General features: G+C 44.4%; 5 non-coding genes and 2 pseudogenes across 5 annotated transcripts; all 7 read right to left on the bottom strand.

The window, feature by feature from the left end:
• Nucleotides 1–1,021: 1,021 nt before the first annotated feature.
• Nucleotides 1,022–1,140, bottom strand: LOC125735471 (5S ribosomal RNA). The gene has a single exon (XR_007394767.1). It is a non-coding gene; the product is annotated as a 5S ribosomal RNA (ribosomal RNA).
• A 1,075-nt stretch (nt 1,141–2,215) lies between these two features.
• On the bottom strand, nt 2,216–2,334 carry LOC125733739 (5S ribosomal RNA). The gene has a single exon (XR_007393076.1). It is a non-coding gene; the product is annotated as a 5S ribosomal RNA (ribosomal RNA).
• Nucleotides 2,335–3,411: 1,077 nt separating this feature from the next.
• LOC125731491 (5S ribosomal RNA) lies at nt 3,412–3,530 on the bottom strand (annotated as a pseudogene).
• Nucleotides 3,531–4,606: 1,076 nt separating this feature from the next.
• On the bottom strand, nt 4,607–4,725 carry LOC125734612 (5S ribosomal RNA). The gene has a single exon (XR_007393917.1). It is a non-coding gene; the product is annotated as a 5S ribosomal RNA (ribosomal RNA).
• A 1,077-nt stretch (nt 4,726–5,802) lies between these two features.
• On the bottom strand, nt 5,803–5,921 carry LOC125735856 (5S ribosomal RNA). Its single transcript, XR_007395142.1, has one exon. It is a non-coding gene; the product is annotated as a 5S ribosomal RNA (ribosomal RNA).
• Nucleotides 5,922–7,002: 1,081 nt separating this feature from the next.
• Nucleotides 7,003–7,121, bottom strand: LOC125736740 (5S ribosomal RNA). The gene has a single exon (XR_007396011.1). It is a non-coding gene; the product is annotated as a 5S ribosomal RNA (ribosomal RNA).
• Nucleotides 7,122–8,200: 1,079 nt separating this feature from the next.
• LOC125731350 (5S ribosomal RNA) lies at nt 8,201–8,319 on the bottom strand (annotated as a pseudogene).
• Between the last annotated feature and the right edge of the window lie 2,015 nt (nt 8,320–10,334).

Genomic DNA, 10,334 nt, shown 5'->3' with positions numbered 1-10,334 from the left:
TTGGTCCCATTGGATCCTACTAATGTTCTTTTTTTTTTTTTATCTGACTCACACTGCAGCCCCACCATCCAATCGGCAGCGCCGGACCCACACCAAACATTCACCAAACTACTCAGCCGGCAGCCTACCACAATTATTCCATTCTTTCCGCATCCGCACACTTCTTTCTTTTTAACTCCTTTTCACTACCGCACAGGTTAATCGCCGCACGTCCCCCGCCGGCAAACATTACTCCTTTGCCTACTGCATGCAGGCTTCTCTTAACGACCCTCTGTTATCAACTCCGCTAACAGCCACAAAATCTCCGCCGCACGAAGCCCACTGGTAGCTGCTGAATCACATGCTTCCCCAAAACGTCGCGCTGTCAGAACACTGGGAGCTACACACACCAACAAGTCCATACTGCAGGCTGCAGCCAGAACAATTTTCTACATTCAAACATCGACGGCCTCTTCTCTCTAAAAATTCACCAGACCGCTTCTACCACCAGCAAAGAAGTTTCCATCCCTAATTCCTCTGTGATTCCCACTAACCTAAACATTAAGCTGGCATTGAAGGGTGTGAATTACCCCGGCCAATCTGTTCTTTTAAATACAGCTTTTAGCAAGTTTTGAAAGGAGAAGAGCAGAACTTGCTATGCCAATAATATCGAGTCTTCTGTGGCGAAGTGGTTTTTGCATAGAAATCAAAGCGGTCAGTTGAAGAGGAATAATATCAGTACTTTGTTTAAAACTGTGTGTAAAAAGCTGTCTCTTTATCATTAACAATAAGTTGTAAAACGTGAATGGGGAGTGACAGTCTTCAAGTTTGTGAGAAGATCACGCCCTGGTGGAATAAAGGCACGAACAGCTTACAGCACCTAGAATTACCAGGAAGTATTTAGAGTAAAACGGTTTCTAAAAGCTGGCTTTATGAAAGAGAGAAAAAAAAAATATATATAAAATAGTAAAATGGAAGGGGAGTGATAGATTTAAATTAATCGTGAAGTGGAGCGCCCCCTGTATAAAGTAAAAGTGAGAAAAGCTTACAGCACCTGGTATTCCCAGGTGGTCTCCCATCCAAGTACTAACCAGACCCTACCCTGCTTAGCTTCCGAGATCAGACGATATCGGGCGTGTTCAGGGTGGTATGGCCATAAGCGAGAGATGCGACCAAAAACAGCCCTTTTGCATTACACGCCTCTATACATGCCAGTTGGTCCCATTGGATCCTACTAATGTTCTTTTTTTTTTTTTATCTGACTCACACTGCAGCCCCACCATCCAATCGGCAGCGCCGGACCCACACCAAACATTCACCAAACTACTCAGCCGGCAGCCTACCACAATTATTCCATTCTTTCCGCATCCGCACACTTCTTTCTTTTTAACTCCTTTTCACTACCGCACAGGTTAATCGCCGCACGTCCCCCGCCGGCAAACATTACTCCTTTGCCTACTGCATGCAGGCTTCTCTTAACGACCCTCTGTTATCAACTCCGCTAACAGCCACAAAATCTCCGCCGCACGAAGCCCACTGGTAGCTGCTGAATCACATGCTTCCCCAAAACGTCGCGCTGTCAGAACACTGGGAGCTACACACACCAACAAGTCCATACTGCAGGCTGCAGCCAGAACAATTTTCTACATTCAAACATCGACGGCCTCTTCTCTCTAAAAATTCACCAGACCGCTTCTACCACCAGCAAAGAAGTTTCCATCCCTAATTCCTCTGTGATTCCCACTAACCTAAACATTAAGCTGGCATTGAAGGGTGTGAATTACCCCGGCCAATCTGTTCTTTTAAATACAGCTTTTAGCAAGTTTTGAAAGGAGAAGAGCAGAACTTGCTATGCCAATAATATCGAGTCTTCTGTGGCGAAGTGGTTTTTGCATAGAAATCAAAGCGGTCAGTTGAAGAGGAATAATATCAGTACTTTGTTTAAAACTGTGTGTAAAAAGCTGTCTCTTTATCATTAACAATAAGTTGTAAAACGTGAATGGGGAGTGACAGTCTTCAAGTTTGTGAGAAGATCACGCCCTGGTGGAATAAAGGCACGAACAGCTTACAGCACCTAGAATTACCAGGAAGTATTTAGAGTAAAACGGTTTCTAAAAGCTGGCTTTATGAAAGAGAGAAAAAAAAAATATATATAAAATAGTAAAATGGAAGGGGAGTGATAGATTTAAATTAATCGTGAAGTGGAGCGCCCCCTGTATAAAGTAAAAGTGAGAAAAGCTTACAGCACCTGGTATTCCCAGGTGGTCTCCCATCCAAGTACTAACCAGACCCTACCCTGCTTAGCTTCCGAGATCAGACGAGATCAGGCGTGTTCAGGGTGGTATGGCCGTAAACGAGAGACGCTGCCAAAAACAGCCCTTTTGCATTACACGCGTCTATACATGCCAGTTGGTCCCATTGGATCCTACTAATGTTCTTTTTTTTTTTTTTTATCTGACTCACACTGCAGCCCCACCATCCAATCGGCAGCGCCGGACCCACACCAAACATTCACCAAACTACTCAGCCGGCAGCCTACCACAATTATTCCATTCTTTCCGCATCCGCACACTTCCTTCTTTTTAACTCCTTTTCACTACCGCACAGGTTAATCGCCGCACGTCCCCCGCCGGCAAACATTACTCCTTTGCCTACTGCATGCAGGCTTCTCTTAACGACCCTCTGTTATCAACTCCACTAACAGCCACAAAATCTCTGCCGCACGAAGCCCACTGGTAGCTGCTGAATCACATGCTTCCCCAAAACGTCGCGCTGTCAGAACACTGGGAGCTACACACACCAACAAGTCCATACTGCAGGCTGCAGCCAGAACAATTTTCTACATTCAAACATCGACGGCCTCTTCTCTCTAAAAATTCACCAGACCGCTTCTACCACCAGCAAAGAAGTTTCCATCCCGAATTCCTCTGTGATTCCCACTAACCTAAACATTAAGCTGGCATTGAAGGGTGTGAATTACCCCGGCCAATCTGTTCTTTTAAATACAGCTTTTAGCAAGTTTTGAAAGGAGAAGAGCAGAACTTGCTATGCCAATAATATCGAGTCTTCTGTGGCGAAGTGGTTTTTGCATAGAAAACAAAGCGGTCAGTTGAAGAGGAATAATATCAGTACTTTGTTTAAAACTGTGTGTAAAAAGCTGTCTCTTTATCATTAACAATAAGTTGTAAAACGTGAATGGGGAGTGACAGTCTTCAAGTTTGTGAGAAGATCGCGCCCTGGTGGAATAAAGGCACGAAAAGCTTACAGCACCTAGAATTACCAGGAAGTATTTAGAGTAAAACGGTTTCTAAAAGCTGGCTTTATGAATGAGAGAAAAAAAATACATATATAAAATAGTAAAATGTAAGGGGAGTGATAGATTTAAATTAATCGTGAAGTGGAGTGCCCCCTGTATAAAGTAAAAGTGAGAAAAGCTTACAGCACCTGGTATTCCCAGGTGGTCTCCCATCCAAGTACTAACCAGACTCTACCTTGCTTAGCTTCCAAGATCAGAGGAGATCGGGCGTGTTCAGGGTGGTATGGCCATAAGTGAGAGATGTGACCAAAAACAGCCCTTTTGCATTACACGCGTCTATACATGCCAGTTAGTCCCATTGGATCCTACTCCTGGTTTTTTTTTTTTTTTTATCTGACTCACACTGCAGCAGCACCATCCAATCGGCAGCGCCGGACCCACACCAAACATTCACCAAACTACTCAGCCGGCAACCTACCACAATTATTCCATTCTTTCCGCATCCGCACACTTCCTTCTCTTTAAGTCCTTTTCACTACCGCACAGGTTAATCGCCGCACGTCCCCCGCCGGCAAACATTACTCCTTTGCCTACTGCATGCAGGCTTCTCTTAACGACCCTCTGTTATCAACTCCGCTAACAGCCACAAAATCTCCGCCGCACGAAGCCCACTGGTAGCTGCTGAATCACATGCTTCCCCAAAACGTCACGCTGTCAGAACACTGGGAGCTACACACACCAACAAGTCCATAATGCAGGCTGCAGCCAGAACAATTTTCTACATTCAAACATCGACGGCCTCTTCTCTCTAAAAATTCACCAGACCGCTTCTACCACCAGCAAAGAAGTTTCCATCCCTAATTCCTCTGTGATTCCCACTAACCTAAACATTAAGCTGGCATTGAAGGGTGTGAATTACCCCGGCCAATCTGTTCTTTTAAATACAGCTTTTAGCAAGTTTTGAAAGGAGAAGAGCAGAACTTGCTATGCCAATAATATCGAGTCTTCTGTGGCGAAGTGGTTTTTGCATAGAAAACAAAGCGGTCAGTTGAAGAGGAATAATATCAGTACTTTGTTTAAAACTGTGTGTATAAAGCTGTCTCTTTATCATTAACAATAAGTTGTAAAACGTGAATGGGGAGACACAGTCTTCAAGTTTATGAGAAGATCGCGCCCTGGTGGAATAAAGGCACGAACAGCTTACAGCACCTAGAATTACCAGGAAGTATTTAGAGTAAAACGATTTCTAAAAGCTGGCTTTATGAAAGAGAGAAAAAATATATATATATAAAATAGTAAAATGGAAGGGGAGTGCTAGATTTAAATTAATCGTGAAGTGGAGCGCCCCCTGTATAAAGTAAAAGTGAGAAAAGCTTACAGCACCTGGTATTCCCAGGTGGTCTCCCATCCAAGTACTAACCAGACCCTACCCTGCTTAGCTTCCGAAATCAGACGAGATCAGGCGTGTTCAGGGTGGTATGGCCGTAAGCGAGAGTTGCTACCAAAAACAGCCCTTTTGCATTACACGCGTCTGTACATGCCAGTTGGTCCCATTGGATCCTACTAATGTTCTTTTTTTTTTTTTTATCTGACTCACACTGCAGCCCCACCATCCAATCGGCAACGCCGGACCCACACCAAACATTCACCAAACTACTCAGCCGGCAGCCTACCACAATTATTCCATTCTTTCCGCATCCGCACACTTCCTTCTCTTTAACTCCTTTTCACTACCGCACAGGTTAATCGCCGCACGTCCCCCGCCAGCAAACATTACTCCTTTGCCTACTGCATGCAGGCTTCTCTTAACGACCCTCTGTTATCAACTCCGCTAACAGCCACAAAATCTCCGCCGCACGAAGCCCACTGGTAGCTGCTGAATCACATGCTTCCCAAAAACGTTGCGCTGTCAGAACTTTGGGAGCTACACACACCAACAAGTCCATACTGCAGGCTGCAGCCAGAACAAATTTCTACATTCAAACATCGACGGCCTCTTCTCTCTAAAAATTCACCAGACCGCTTCTACCACCAGCAAAGAAGTTTCCATCCCTAATTCCTCTGTGATTCCCACTAACCTAAACATTAAGCTGGCATTGAAGGGTGTGAATTACCCCGGCCAATCTGTTCTTTTAAATACAGATTTTAGCAAGTTTTGAAAGGAGAAGAGCAGAACTTGCTATGCCAATAATATCGAGTCTTCTGTGGCGAAGTGGTTTCATGCATAGAAAACAAAGCGGTCAGTTGAAGAGGAATAATATCAGTACTTTGTTTAAAACTGTGTGTAAAAAGCTGTCTCTTTATCATTAACAATAAGTTGTAAAACGTGAATGGGGAGTGACAGTCTTCAAGTTTGTGAGAAGATCGCGCCCTGGTGGAATAAAGGCACGAACAGCTTACAGCACCTAGAATTACCAGGAAGTATTTAGAGTAAAACAGTTTCTAAAAGCTGGCTTTATGAAAGAGAGAAAAAATATATATATATAAAATAGTAAAATGGAAGGGGAGTGCTAGATTTAAATTAATCGTGAAGTGGAGCGCCCCCTGTATAAAGTAAAAGTGAGAAAAGCTTACAGCACCTGGTATTCCCAGGTGGTTGCCCATCCAAGTACTAACCAGACCCTACCCTGCTTAGCTTCCAAGATCAGACGAGATCGGGCGTGTTCAGGGTGGTACGGCCGTAAGCGAGAGATGCGACCAAAAACAGCCCTTTTGCATTACACGCGTCTATACATGCCAGTTAGTCCCATTGGATCCTACTCCTGTTTTTTTTTTTTTTTTTATCTGACTCACACTGCAGCCCCATCATCCAATCGGCAGCGCCGGACCCACACCAAACATTCACCAAACTACTCAGCCGGCAGCCTACCACAATTATTCCATTCTTTCCGCATCTGCACACTTCCTTCTCTTTAACTCCTTTTCACTACCGCACAGGTTAATCGCCGCACGTCCACCGCCAGCAAACATTACTCCTTTGCCTACTGCATGCAGGCTTCTCTTAACGACCCTCTGTTATCAACTCCGCTAACAGCCACAAAATCTCCGCCGCACGAAGCCCACTGGTAGCTGCTGAATCACATGCTTCCCCAAAACGTCGCGCTGTCAGAACACTGGGAGCTACACACACCAATAAGTCCATACTGCAGGCTGCAGCCAGAACAATTTTCTACATTCAAACATCGACGGCCTCTTCTCTCTAAAAATTCACCAGACCGCTTCTACCACCAGCAAAGAAGTTTCCATCCCTAATTCCTCTGTGATTCCCACTAACCTAAACATTAAGCTGGCATTGAAGGGTGTGAATTACCCCGGCCAATCTGTTCTTTTAAATACAGCTTTTAGCAAGTTTTGAAAGGAGGAGAAGAGCAGAACTTGCTATGCCAATAATATCGAGTCTTCTGTGGCGAAGTGGTTTTTGCATAGAAAACAAAGCGGTGAGTTGAAGAGGAATAATATCAGTACTTTGTTTAAAACTGTGTGTAAAAAGCTGTCTCTTTATCATTAACAATAAGTTGTAAAACGTGAATGGGGAGTGACAGTCTTCAAGTTTGTGAGAAGATCGCGCCCTGGTGGAATAAAGGCACGAACAGCTTACAGCACCTAGAATTACCAGGAAGTATTTAGAGTAAAACGGTTTCTAAAAGCTGGCTTTATGAAAGAGAGAAAAAATATATATATATATAAAATAGTAAAATGGAAGGGGAGTGCTAGATTTAAATTATTCGTGAAGTGGAGCGCCCCCTGTATAAAGTAAAAGTGAGAAAAGCTTACAGCACCTGGTATTCCCAGGTGGTCTCCCATCCAAGTACTAACCAGACCCTACCTTGCTTAGCTTCCAAGATCAGACGAGATCGGGCGTGTTCAGGGTGGTATGGCCATAAGTGAGAGATGTGACCAAAAACAGCCCTTTTGCATTACACGCGTCTATACATGCCAGTTAGTCCCATTGGATCCTACTCCTGGTTTTTTTTTTTTTTTTATCTGACTCACACTGCAGCAGCACCATCCAATCGGCAGCGCCGGACCCACACCAAACATTCACCAAACTACTCAGCCGGCAACCTACCACAATTATTCCATTCTTTCCGCATCCGCACACTTCCTTCTCTTTAAGTCCTTTTCACTACCTCACAGGTTAATCGCCGCACGTCCACCGCCAGCAAACATTACTCCTTTGCCTACTGCATGCAGGCTTCTCTTAACGACCCTCTGTTATCAACTCCGCTAACAGCCACAAAATCTCCGCCGCACGAAGCCCACTGGTAGCTGCTGAATCACATGCTTCCCCAAAACGTTGCGCTGTCAGAACACTGGGAGCTACACACACCAACAAGTCCATACTGCAGGCTGCAGCCAGAACAATTTTCTACATTTAAACATCGACGTCCTCTTCTCTCTAAAAATTCACCAGACCGCTTCTACCACCAGCAAAGAAGTTTCCATCCCTAATTCCTCTGTGATTCCCACTAACCTAAACATTAAGCTGGCATTAAAGGGTGTGAATTACCCCGGCCAATCTGTTCTTTTAAATACAGCTTTTAGCAAGTTTTGAAAGGAGGAGAAGAGCAGAACTTGCTATGCCAATAATATCGAGTCTTCTGTGGCGAAGTGGTTTTTGCATAGAAAACAAAGCGGTCAGTTGAAGAGGAATAATATCAGTACTTTGTTTAAAACTGTGTGTAAAAAGCTGTCTCTTTATCATTAACAATAAGTTGTAAAACGTGAATGGGGAGTGACAGTCTTCAAGTTTGTGAGAAGATCGCGCCCTGGTGGAATAAAGGCACGAACAGCTTACAGCACCTAGAATTACCAGGAAGTATTTAGAGTAAAACGGTTTCTAAAAGCTGGCTTTATGAAAGAGAGAAAAAATATATATATATAAAATAGTAAAATGGAAGGGGAGTGCTAGATTTAAATTATTCGTGAAGTGGAGCGCCCCCTGTATAAAGTAAAAGTGAGAAAAGCTTACAGCACCTGGTATTCCCAGGTGGTCTCCCATCCAAGTACTAACCAGACCCTACCTTGCTTAGCTTCCAAGATCAGACAAGATCGGGCATGTTCAGGGTGGTATGGCCATAAGTGAGAGATGTGACCAAAAACAGCCCTTTTGCATTACACGCGTCTATACATGCCAGTTAGTCCCATTGGATCCTACTCCTGGTTTTTTTTTTTTTTTTATCTGACTCACACTGCAGCAGCACCATCCAATCGGCAGCGCCGGACCCACACCAAACATTCACCAAACTACTCAGCCGGCAACCTACCACAATTATTCCATTCTTTCCGCATCCGCACACTTCCTTCTCTTTAAGTCCTTTTCACTACCTCACAGGTTAATCGCCGCACGTCCCCCGCCGGCAAACATTACTCATTTGCCTACCGCATGCAGGCTTCTCTTAACGACCCTCTGCTATCAACTCAGCTAACAGCCACAAAATCTCTGCCGCACGAAGCCCACTGGTAGCTGCTGAATCACATGCTTCCCCAAAACGTCGCGCTGTCAGAACACTGGGAGCTACACACACCAACAAGTCCATACTGCAGGCTGCAGCCAGAACAATTTTCTACATTCAAACATCGACGGCCTCTTCTCTCTAAAAATTCACCAGACCGCTTCTACCACCAGCAAAGAAGTTTCCATCCCTAATTCCTCTGTGATTCCCACTAACCTTGTTGGGGAAAGCGCCCGGCGTTTCCACCCCAACTCCACATTTACGAGACACACACTTTATAGTTTTTACTTGCAAGGGTACCCACACTCTCTGCAATGCAAACTACAGCAGAATGTGTTACAAAGGGTGGTTCCCCTTGACTCCTTTATTTATAGTCAGTGGGAGGCGCAAGAGTCATGCAGAATAGGGAGGTGAGAGAAAGTTCTGGTTTTGCTAAGGTGGGAATGCTATTATTAATATAATCTAAAGTATGAGGCTAGGGGAAAACAAAATAATGTATATACATATTTACATTCATTGCTGATCATACAGGAGTGATAACAAAATGATTAATAACAGTTTCTTCAACCTAACAGTCCCTCCTGTTTATCATGACAGTATGATCAGAAACATCAATATTGTACAAGTTGCAAAAGCATTTCCAGTACAACCGTCATTTAGATCACATCATCATCATCCTAACTGTGGAGTACAGAAAACCATCAGGAGTCGTTCCTCCTGTTTATCATAGAAAAACATCTAATTCCATTACTTCAGGTCCGAGCCCTGCACGGGTGCTTTCAGCTCAGCCGTCATTATGAATTACATGTCTTCTTCATCGCTATCGCTGGAAACAGGCTCTGTCTCCATATTCTGAGTAAGGGAGAGAAGCATTGTACTGTGTGTCCGAAAAGCAGCATTAAGAGCTTGATTAATAAACATTTTCAAACATGGTATAACAGTTATAAAACAACAGAAAAACAAAATAAAAAACAAAACAAAAGGTAGGCACATTTTCATCAGTATGGACCACCAAATTCCTGTAACAAACCAGTCCAGCCAGGAGGACTGCGGTTGACTGTCCATGGTCATCACTTTTTGTAAGTCACATTTTTTGCTGTTACAGTGTCATGTACATATCGATACCAGTAGTTCTTCATGAACGGGTGTGAGTGGTCAGCAGGCAACGGGCGCAGATGGAAGTCGTCATGGGTCCATCGCCGTAGGTGCTGCAATGGAGCTAGTGGGAGCAAGGACAACCATACAAGTCCAACAACAAGAATGACCCCTAGAGTCACCTTACCACATCCCCACCCCGTCAGAGCCATCCTAATAGAGTGCAGCTCAGTTGTTTTCTTCACCGGGTTGAGACAGCAGCACCCTATTGGTTACTGTGCCTTTGTAGCGGACTTCCACTGCTACTCTGTCGCTGAGGCCTCTGATAAGGGCTTGATGGGTTTACAGTGACTTTTGTGTATCCAGGAAGGTCGTTCTGCTATTTTCACAGCTGTTGGTGTTGTGAGGAGGACTTGATAAGGACCGTCCCACCGGGGTGTGCTCCACTCCTTCCGCAACAGGACCTTGACCAGGATCCAATCTCCTGGCTGCAAGTTATCCTGTTGGTTAGAAACAGAATTTACTGGCAGACTACTGGGGCTATGTTT

Source organism: Brienomyrus brachyistius, chromosome 2 (genome assembly GCF_023856365.1).
Source record: "Brienomyrus brachyistius isolate T26 chromosome 2, BBRACH_0.4, whole genome shotgun sequence".
In the NCBI taxonomy this organism is placed as follows: Eukaryota; Metazoa; Chordata; class Actinopteri; order Osteoglossiformes; family Mormyridae; genus Brienomyrus; species Brienomyrus brachyistius.
This window is presented reverse-complemented; position numbering and strand designations above follow the sequence as displayed.